The following is an 11,757-nucleotide window of genomic DNA, read 5'->3' as shown; positions in this document are numbered from 1 at the left end:
TACCAGGGACAGAAGGATCAAATAAAAGATTTATTGATTTAGTGTTGGAAAAGACTTAAGCTAGCCTTGTTATTTTACGGGGGGAAACTGAGGCAGAGGCTTGTCATAGCTCACCTAGTAAGTGATAAAGCTAGGAGTCAAATCTAGGTTCTCTAACTCCATATTTAACATTCTTTCTCCTTTGCTATCTGGTTTTTCTTACTCTGCTGTCAAACACTTTGCACTCTCCTGGGGGAGAAAAAAACATAACAGTTAAGTTTATAAGGATGATTTTGAGAGAGAGCGAGAACCATGTTGTGGGGAAAGAATCTGCGATGATGATCATTAGCAACAGAAGCAAACAGTACCTGGTACAAAGTTAGTGCTTAATAAATCCTTGGCTTAGAGAAGTAGTTTACTTTCACTGTTGTTGTTCAATTGTGTCCAATTCTTCATGAATCCATGGACCATATTGACAATATGTCCATAGGGTTTTCTTGGCAAAGATACACAGTGATTTGCCATTTCCTTCCCTGTTAGATTAAAGCAAACAGAACTTAATTGACTTGTCTTGGGTCATACAGCTAGTAGGTGACTGAGGCTGGGTTTGAACTCAGATGTTCCTAATTCCTGGTCCAGTGCCCTATCCATTATACTACTAGTTACCCTCTTTACTCTCATTGACTTTAAAAGGCTACTTAATTGTTTAAATTGGTATTTGCCATTTAACATTTCATGTTTGCATTAGATATAAAAACAGGTTTAATGTGGGCCTGGTGAATCACTTCCAGTGTGGAGATTCCCTTTACCAAACTGAGCCAATTCCTGACTTGATACATCACATATTTAGAGCTGAAAGTGAGCTTTAAGTTTATCTGTCCTAACCCCTTCATTTTATAATTGGCAGTTGAAGAAAGTGAACCTCAGAGGTTCACTGACAAAACTAGAGCCCTATAACTAACAAATTCAGAGGAGGTATTTGAATGCAGGTCTTCTTGACTCTAAGTCCAATATAATAGCCACCAGGCCATACTGCCAGGGGATTGATTGAATTATATGTAGGGCAATTAATTGGTCTGCAGAATTGGAGTTAGTAAATATTGAGGTAGTGTAGCTCCTAGGGAGGATGTAGCAATAATCCTAAGGCTCTCTGACTCTAACATTATTAGGATGTCTTCTGCTTCAACAGTATCAGTAGTTCAATATGAACCTAGAATTTCTTGATGCTAAGGGCTGCCCTCTATCCACTGAGCTAATCTGCCTCCATATTCTCCTCAAATAAAAAATACTTACAGATATAATAATACTAGAATGTCTCAATCTTCAATTTTCTCTACTAATTTGCTGCTTTCTTACGACTGTTAAGGCCCCTGACTACTTTGGCATGTCACTTTTGAATGAAAACTCCTATGGAAAGGCCTTTATTGCTGATCATTGTTTAGTTTCTCTAGATTCCTTTAAGAATTAACTTAAATTCCATCTTCTGGGGAAAGTCCTCCCCTCAGAGCTTATCTCCTAGTTGTTTTTTTTATATCTCATGTACTTCACACATCTTTATGTATGTCATGCATGTGTTGCTCCCTCCGTTGGGGGCAACTAGGTGGTATAGTGCATAAGTCAGATATAGTGCCTGGGTCAGAAAGACCTGGGTGAAAATCTAACCTGAGACACTTCCTAGCTATGCGACCCTGAGCAAGTAACTTAACTCTATTTGAGTTAGTTTCTTTATTTATAAAATGAGCTGGAGAAAAAAAATCGCAAACTAATATCTTTGCTAAGGAAACCCCAAATGGATTCAAAGAGAATTGGACAGGACTGAACAACTCCTCCATTAAATGTAAGCTTTGTGAGGGCAGGAATTGTTTTTACTTTTCTTTATACTTAACATAGTGTCTGCAGAGCATATAATTAAATGATTAATAGAATGAATAAATTGAAATTCATTGAAATTCAACTTTATTTGTCCAATATTATATGTACACAGAGTCTATTATAGTTGATCATTAAACAATTTTGCTTTTGCTGTGCTCCTTGTGCTCCTGTGATTCTGTTTGTTTTGTTCAGCATCAGTTTATGTAAATCTTTTCAGGACTTCCTAAAATCAGCCTGTTCATCATTTTTTTTATAGAACAGTAATATTCCATTACTTTCATATACCATAACTTATTCAGTTATTCCCTAACTGATTGATAGATTGATAGATGATGCCATTTTAAATAAAGTGCTTTTTGATGGCTTCATTAGACCAGTCTCTTCTGTATCATCTTGGGACTGAACACAGCTGGAGAAATACAGTTGTCTTTTTTCTTTCTTTCTTTCTTTTTTTTTTTTTTAAATATAAAGCAAATTTTCCTGCCCTCCTGTCCCAAAGTCTCACCTAAACCTATGATCTTTTAAATCAAAAAAGGAGGATGGAGAAGAGCAAAAATTGTTCAACACTGCTTCCTTCTCCAACCACATCTCCTTTCCCTTCCAAGCTGCCAAATATGCCATTTCAAATTAAAAAAAAATGCCAGAGGATTGATAGAATAAAGGGACAAAAGCTTTGGAGAAATCAATGCAATTGGAGTAAGAGAACTAGGTCTCATTTTCCTGTAAAATATGTGAATTGAACTTATGGAAAAAAAAGTTAATGTTGCTCTTTGTATTGTAGACACAAGTATATTAGAAACATTCTGATAACAAATCATAATTTTGTGACCCCCTCATATTCAGTTATGAGACTCCATGTGGAGTTGTGAACCATAGAAACTAGGATTTAGATAAGCTGGAATAGGTTTTTTATTTTTTTATTTTTAAGTTTTGGTTACCATCATTTGGTTACTATTTTCTTTTCTTTTTCTTTTTTTTTTCCTGAGGCAATTAGGGTTAAGTGACTTGACCAGCATCTTATAGCTAGGAAGTGTTAAGTGTCTGAGATGACATTTGAACTCAGGTCCTCCTGACTTCAGGGCTGGTGCTTTATCCACTGCACCACTTAGCTGCTCCTGGTTACTATTTTCTTTGTAAAAGACCTCTTTAAAAAATTAAAAAAAAGCCCCACCAACACATTTTGTTAATTTAACATTAATCTAATATCTAAAGTCATTTCTGGTTTAGAGAAAGAGATGTCCAAAATGACAGATTTTGCCCATATTCTCCAACATGGCTCTGCCTCAAGCCAATCTTAAGTAACATTTACAGGAAACCCGAAGGACAAAAATCATAATATATAAAAATACAATTTTCCGTTAACATTCCAGAAGAATTGAGTAAGCAAGTCACCATTCTATTCACTCTGAGACCACTCTTCACAAGCAGTATATGAAACTCTTTTCAGAGTGATATCTGAGAATCTGGTGTTAGGGAGATCTTCTTTTGAATGGACTAGATGACAATTTCTTTGAGTGGGTTCCAGGCCATTTCCTTCAAAGGACAGAGAAGAAGAAACTGCTTTTAGATGATTATATTTTATCATTTCAGACTCTAAGCTATAATATTATTTAGACCCTGGCTTCTTAAACTTTTTCTACTCTTGATCCCTTTTCACCAAATACATTTTTAAATGACCCCATATCTATTGGTATAAAAATCAAATAACTGATGACTTTACAACCCCTTCATATTCAGTTCTTAGATCCCATATGGAGTTATGAACCATGCTTTAAGAAGTTGAGATGTAGACAAGAGAGTATTTTTTTTCTCTTTTTTTAAAGTTTATGACAGCTGTTTGTGTTGGAAATGAAGACTAAAACTAAAAGACATGTTTCAAAATATTTGTTGCATTCTGTCAGTCTTTTTTTTTAATTAAAGCTTTTTTATTTTCAAAACATATGTATGGGTAATTTTTCAACACTGACCCTTGCAAAATCTTGTGTTTCAATTTTCTCCTTCCTTCTCCTAACCGCTCCCTCCAGATGACAAGTAATCCAATATATGTTAAACATGGTAGAAATATATGTTAAATCCAATATATGCATATCTATTTATACAATTACCATACTGCAGAAGAAAAATCAAATCAAACAGGAAAAAAATGAGAAAGAAAATAAAATGCAAGCAAACAACAACAAAAAGAGTGAAAATGCTATGTTGCGATCCACACAGTAGATCCACAGTAGAGTACTCTTTTTTCTTTCTAAGTTTTGTTTACCATCCTTTGATTACCATTTTCTTTATGAAAGACCTCTTAAAAATCTACCCCATATCTGAACAAGGAAGTCTGGAAAAACTAAGATCAGAGGGATGGTATTAGATTAGATTAGAGAAATAGTATTCCTTAATATTTTCTAAACAAAGATTTTGTTTTGTTTTGTTTTCTTCTAAAATAGGTTTCCACAGATGAGATGACCATTATGGTACCTCCTGAGAATAGATCTATGATCCTGTCAGTAGGGGAAAAAGTATAAGCACTTATTAGAGTCATCCATACAATCCCATGACCAGATATCCAAGTTGATGGAAAAAGATGGAAATTTTAGGGAATAAAACATAGCTTTTTCTAAAACATATAAGTAGGGCCATTTTGGAGATCCTTTGAAGGACAGAAAGACTGATGACACTGTGTACTATTAGGGAGATGTCAGAAATCTAGGGTCTGTGGGGAAAAACTAACTCACCCAATGTGTTTGTTCTTAGTACTATATGTGGGAGATACAGGCGCTGGGAATCAAAGAACATATTAGGATGCTTGATTTCTCCCAGTGCCTGCCTCTCCAATGGAAGGATTCTCTCATTTGTCATGGCCTTGCCTTTTTTTTTCCTTCACTCTCAATCAATCACGAGTCACACTACTTATCTAAGTCTTTGAGCTGTTCTTTAGGGGAGTATGAAACCTACCTTAGAAGGGGTACATTCATAGACACAAATCACAGTTTAAACAATTTCATCTCAATCTTATTTCACATTAATTATATAAGCAGTCCCTCTCTATAGCCAGTTTATTTTGTCCCCTTTTATCTCTGTCATCCCTTTTTCCATCTGGTTGACAGCAGCTTTAGAAATCCCCCAATACCAAATTCAAGTCAGAGAGAGAGAGGGAGAGAGAGAGAGAGAGAGAGAGAGAGAGAGAGAGAGAGAGAGAGAGAGAGAGAATTTCCAGCTAGGTAGAATCTCATCTTTCAACTTCACCCCTATTCCTTTCTCTTTAAATCTCCCCCCTTCCTGTTTGAGTTTCTCTTTAAATATAAATTAGAATTGTATATAAGAGGAACATTAGTCATAGAGCTCTCTCAGTTCTGATGAAAACTCTTCACTGCCCACTCCATGCCTCCAGCCTGGTGACATTGTTTAGGGAATGCCAGGTTATCATAAGTGCTAATAACTTGCAATATTTGCACTTGGGGCAATTCAGCTGAGGCTGGAAAGAGACTCTGGGGACCACATGCAGCTCCTTTTGCCATAGAATATGAGATAGTGGGGTAGCAAGGCAAAGGAAAGGAATACCATCTGGTAACTTCCTGTTTTAGTTAATTATTCTTGCTACCAAGCTGCTAAGTTCAGTTGTTTCTTTCTATAGAAGGAATGCAAGTTCTGGAAACACCCTGTAAATTTTGGTGCCTTGAGGAAAAGCTCCGAATTGCCCCACCCTAGGTACAGCTTTGTTTTTTAAAAATCATGTTAAAGGTATTAGACAGTGTATGTGAAAACTTGTCAATTAATCAACATTTATTAAGTGTTTACTATGTGCCAGGTACTATGATAGTAAGTACAAAGAGTGAAGCAATCTTTACTTATAGTGAGCTTACATTCTAAGAGTGTAGGAGGGAAAACAATAACATTGAAATCATGTTCCTTCTTCTTTACTTCTGGGAAAGCTAGAGGAAAAAAAAAGTAAGTCAAAATTGACCTCTGAGAGCCTCATTGTATCTCCCTTTGGGGGACAGAATTGCTTTGCATTGAACCATAATAGCTGCCTTTTATATTGCATTTCTAAGGTTTGCAAAAGCCTATACACACACCATCTCATTTGATCCTCATGCTGAGGTTTTCTGGCTCCAAGGCTCTCCGCTCTGTACACTGATGCTCCTTCCAGTAAAATCTTTCATTGGGTTGAGCAACTGATCTCAGTCTGATCCCAAGTTCTCAGAGTGGGCCACAAGTTCTGGTAAGTCTTACTAAACTAAAAAGGATTTGAATCCAGAGCAGACAACTGTCATCTGAAGGAGGAAAGGAAGAACATTCTTGGGAAAGTAAGTAGCATGGTCAAGGAGCATGAGTTGGAAGAGACACTATTTAATCCAATCAGGGGATGTGTGCCTAGAATCAGGAAGATTCAGCTACCTGAGCTCAAATCTGGCCTCAGACACTTACTAGCTGGGTGACCTTGAGCAAGTCACTTAATCAGGTTTACTTCAGTTTCCTGAGCTATAAAATGATCTGGAGAAAGAAGTGGCAAACCACTCCAGCATCATTGCCAAGAAAATCCCAATGGGGTCATGAAAAATCAGACACAACTGAAATCAATATCATCATCGTCATTATCATCAACAACTACCACCAATGGTTAGATATGACAGAGCCAGACTATGGAAAACCATTGGTAGAATTTAAGCCCCTTGAAGACAGGGACCAGTTCATTATCTGATTTGTTGAATAAAAATGAACTGAGTACCAGCTAAGCTGTTTAGAGAGAGTTCCACATCAGAAGATTTGCTCTTTAAAGAGGAATCATTTTGGCCAGTAAGAGGGTGTGCTAGTAAATACTTAACAACCAACTCTCCTACCTCACTCTCCAAATGTTTGCACAATCAGCATCCATCCCTTTCTTAAGTCAAGATAATGAACAAAATATAAATCGAACCCTGATTTGTAGAATTTGCTGATTTTTGAGATATAAATGTTCACATTAAAAATTTAATGAAAGCATGCTGCTGATCACAACTATTTATGAGGACTTTCTGCTGGGATCTGCTCAGATCTCAGTTTATTTAAATACTGTATCTTTCTAAGACCAAAATGGTGTTCTGCTCACATACACAAATGCTTGTTGCAACAAAGTCTAGGATACATGCTTGCTGTTTTCTTCTTTAGCTCATTCAGGAATAGGAGGCAGACAGGGTTAAGTGACTTATCTAGTAAGTGACACAGCTAGTAAGTATCTGAGATTGGATTTGAACTCAGGAAGATGAGCTGTTTTGATTCCAAGATCAATGTTCTCTATCTGCTCTGCACTAGTTAGCGCCTCTAATAGTTCCATGGGTTTTGTAAGATAGGAGAGGAAAGGGTTGCTTATTATGTTATTTCGCCCTACAACTCTAGCAAGCGTGATAATCTAGTTTTCTATCCCATTGTGCCAATGGGAAGGTGACTTCTGGAGGACATACTGATGGCAGTGAGATGTCACAATGGAGCGGAAATAGAGGCAAGAGATTGAAAATTGATTGAAAAACGTATCAGTGTAAAAAGGACAGCAATCTAGGGCCATGTGCTTTAGGGATGAGCTGATCCAAACGGTGGGGTGTTTTTCAATATCAGATGTTCAAAACGATGGCCTTGAGTCATTAAGGAAGTGATGGATTATAGTCATTGTGGTCTGATGAAGAAGGCATGAAAGTGTATGATATATCTTAGGAAGGTTTCCTTCAAACAAGGTCAGAATGAAAGTATTTTGGTCACTAAACAGTCAAAATTGAGGCATTTGGGTAACTGAAGGGGCATACTAATTATTGTTTATATTATTCTTTTTTAATTTTTGATTTATAGAATAAAACAGACATTTTTATAACCTAATACAATTAAAAAGATGATTGTACATGAAACTACAAATCTACTATAGACAGCTTGTTATTCCTTTCAAATATATAATAAAATTATCTTGTAAATTTCTTTTTATTCCATACCCTCATGGCTATCATTAAACACAAATAAATCTGTATGTATAAAATTATTCTATACATGCTTTTGGCTATCATTTCTTTCTTTGGATGCAGATAGCATCTTTCTTTATATGCTCTTTATACTTAATTTGGGCATTTCTAATAGATAAAATAACCTATTTGTTCAAAGTTGTTCTTAAAACAATATTGCTATTCAGGGGTCCTCAAACTTTTCAAATAGGGGGCCAGTTCACTGTCCCTCAGACTGTTGGAGGGCCAGACTATAGTAAAAACAAACACTTTGTTTTGTGGGCCTTTAAATAAACTTCATAGTCCTGGGTGAGGGGGATAATCGTCCTCAACTGCTGCATCTGGCCTGTGGGTCGTAGTTTGGGGAGCCCTGCAAATAAGTTTTTTTTTTCTTTTTGGTTCTGCTCATTTAATTTTCATTATTTTGTGTCTTTCCATGTATTTCTAAAATCATCGAACTTATTCCCAGTGATGTGGAAAAGGATTCATTAAGTTATTATGTACAAAACACAAAACAAAAAGAAACCAAGGAAGACATCAAATAGTCCTGATCTTAAAGATCTTGATTTCTAGTGCTTACTTAGCATAGTGTCACTTCTCCCATTTCCTTACCCCCAAAAGATTGTATGGTTTTGATGGAAAGTAGGTTCCTGCATCTTTGTCAACATTTTTGCTTTCCTCTAACGTGGAAGTTTTCTGAAAACACTCCTCTTTTTCACAGACAAGTTCCTAGAAGAGCTGTCTATTCTTATTTCAAACTCTCCCTTACTCTTCTCCCTTACTATTAGGTTTTTGATTATACCATTATATTGAAACTGCTCTCTTCCACCTTGGCAATGATTTTTTTGACTATCTAATTTAATGTCCTTTATCTTTCATGACTTCTTGGCAAGTATTGACCCTGATAACCAGTCTAGTTTTATCCACTCTTCCTTACTTTGGATCTGGTATACTATTCTTTTCTGGTTCTCTTCCTCCTTGTCTATTTTTTAAAAGGATCTTTTGGGAAAAGGGGAGAGACCGCCATTTCAATGGGCCAGTTCTTTTGCCTTGTTTCCTATTTCCCTTGAGAAGAGGCAAAAAAGTGTTATTCTGTCACACACTAATCTTTTGATTTTTGAAGTAAGGGGAGAAAATGCTATTTTATCCCACCAGGTCTCTGATCTCCCACTGGAAGAGGAGAAACACCATTTCATTGAGTATCAGACTTCCTCCCACTTAGAACTTCTGCAGCTAAACTGGCCAGCTGGCTGCTTCTTCAACTTTCCAGGGGGATATTCTGCCTCTGTCTTTCCTTAAGTCACCCAATGTGCTTGGAAATCACTCTGTCTTTATTCCTGCTCCTCAGAATCATTTTCCAATTACATTAATTTCTTGTTTCATTTTCTTTGTGAAGTTTTCTTATGAATCCCTCAAGTCACTGGTCCTTTCTTCCTTCTCAATTCACTTTGGTATTTATTTATTGGTACATGTGTTATTTCCTCCTCCTACCTCCAGCTGGATGAAAGTTTCCTAAGGACAAGAACTGTATCTTTTTGGTCTTTATATTTCAGCATCTAGGATTCTAATCATACTTTCAAAACCTTTTTTTTTTAAATTTAATTGAGTTGTCCCTGAGGGACTGAGCTCAATCAATGATTGATTTTCCTCTAAGAAGCTGACATCTCAACATTGGTTTCCTTTCTTTAGGACTTTATGCTAGGTCCAGCAATTCTTCAAGATGCTCATACAGAATTAAATGAGCAACAAATGGAGGTTCACACTAAGTTGCCTCAGAGAACAACAGCCAAAAAGAAAAGAGACAATTAGGCATCACAGGATCATAGAACCATAGTTTTAGAACTAGAAAAGACTTTAGAGGTTATCTAGTTCAACATTCTCATGTTAAAGATGAGGCAATTGAGGCACCAGAGGAGTTAAGTATCTTGCCCAAAATCAAAGGTAGTAAGTATCAGAGGCAGGATTTGATTCCTATCATTTTCACTGCCCAGTTGAAATTCATTCCACTAGATCAAGTTGCCTCTTATTTCCTACAACATTTGTTCATTGATAAGTTCCATTGATCTAATAATACAGGGGTTCTCAAACTACGGCCTATGGGCCAGATGCCGCAGGTGAGGACCATTATCCCCCTCATCCAGGGCTATGAAATTTCTTTATTTAAAGGCTCACAAAACAAAGTTTTTGTTTTTACTATAGTCCGGCCCTCCAACAGTCTGAGGGACAGTGAACTGGCCCCCTATTTAAAAAGTTTGAGGACCCCTGAATTCTAATAGATCAATAGATTCTTATACCTATAGCTGGAAGGAACCTGAGAAGTCATTCTTACCAGTCCTAATGTATTACAGATAGGATTTACAAATGTGGAAGCTGAGCCTCAGGGAGGTGAGGTTATTTGCCCATACAGGGCAATTATGTGACCCTGAGCAATTTACTTACCTATTAGCTCTAGGAAGCTCTTTAAGGGGTTCTTAATAGGAACTGGTTTTTATTCACATATAAGCATGATACACAGACATACATGCATATATGTATAGTATATGTGTACACAACAAATATTTACACACATATCTGCATCATGCACACACACACGTTTAAAATGTGTAAATCTGTGTGTAGATATGTATATACATATATGGATTATAAAGGAAACTATAGTGAATATATGTATATTATATATATATATATATATATATATATATATATATATATACACATGTATCCACACACATGCATGCAATGTATACTTAGTATAGTATACTAGTAATATAGCATAGTATAGCATTATGGTGCTCATCCATACATATAGTTATATATACATACAGAATGTTCCAAAAGTCTGTTTTAAGCTTAATTAAACTTAGCCTTTCTGATCACTCAAAATGTACAGTTCTCTGTCTCTCTTATCTGTTATTTCACTGTAGTTTCCTTTGTGATGCCCAAGTAATGCATTTTACAAACATTACTTTGTGAAGCATCCAAAGGCTTCATCAGCCCAATGGTCCATGCTGTAAGAAAAGGTTTAGAATCTCGATTTTAACGCTGTAAGTAGCAGGGAAGATGCTGTAAGAGTGACACGGGTTGCAGGGGGCCTCAGGGCATTCGCCACGCCACTACGTAGGAGGGACGCGTCCGGCATTCAACCTTAGCCAAGTTCTATGGAAGGGTGGGGAAGATCCTCCCCCTGGGGCCCCGTAGCCCCCACCTCCTGTACATTCCCGGTTCCTGGGAAAGCTGTTCTTCCCAAACTGGGTGGCCCCCCACATGGCTCCTGGAAGGGGTCTGGAGCCCGGGCCAGCCCTCGCGAGCAGCCTCCGCACCCGGTCCCGCCAGCTGGTTCCCGTCTGCTACCTTTCTTCAATGCGTGGCCTCCCTTAGCCCAGCCCCGGAGCCCCCCGGTCCTCCTCCTCGACCAGCCCTCTCCCCCCCGGGCCCGCCCCTCGGGGCCGCCCCTGGAAGTGAGCTTTTCTGGCCCAGTTGTTCGGAAGTGACCTCTTGCCCTTGGCTCGTTCACCCCAGCCTGGATCGGGGCCGGCTCCGCAGCCGCCCGGCGCTGCTTTGTGTCTGCTGATCCCGTGTCAAGGCGAACAATGCGGGCGGGCGTGGGCAGGGTTGCTGGGCGGTTCGGGCCTTCTAGGGTAGGGAGGCCCGGGAGGGTGAGGGGCCCAGGAGACGGGGGCGGGGGGGGGAGCAGCCCCAGTCACCCAGGGTCCCCTGGCTCAGGTGGGAGCCAGCCGTTCCGGTCTTGCCCTAGGACACGTAGGATACTGGAGCCAGCTGCGTTGTACCCCGAGTCCCTGCCGCCGTGGGCACTGAGTCCATCGCCGTGGGCACTGCCCCCTACCTGGCCTCTAGCCAATCCCCTCCCTTCACTGCACTCACCTGGCTTCCTCTGAGGCCCGGGAGGAAGGAGTTTCTCAAGGAGCTTGGCTTCCACTCAGTACTGACAAGA

The 11,757-nt window shown here is 38.6% G+C and overlaps 1 long non-coding RNA gene across 1 annotated transcript; it reads right to left on the bottom strand.

The window, feature by feature from the left end:
* Positions 1-2,967: 2,967 nt before the first annotated feature.
* On the bottom strand, positions 2,968-11,258 carry LOC116419832. The gene is made up of 3 exons (XR_004230150.1): positions 11,011-11,258; positions 5,706-5,774; positions 2,968-3,384 (listed from the first exon to the last, which is right to left on the bottom strand). It is a non-coding gene; the product is annotated as an uncharacterized LOC116419832 (long non-coding RNA).
* Between the last annotated feature and the right edge of the window lie 499 nt (positions 11,259-11,757).

This window comes from Sarcophilus harrisii, chromosome 6 (assembly GCF_902635505.1).
Source record: "Sarcophilus harrisii chromosome 6, mSarHar1.11, whole genome shotgun sequence".
NCBI classification, from domain to species: domain Eukaryota; kingdom Metazoa; phylum Chordata; class Mammalia; order Dasyuromorphia; family Dasyuridae; genus Sarcophilus; species Sarcophilus harrisii.
This window is presented reverse-complemented; position numbering and strand designations above follow the sequence as displayed.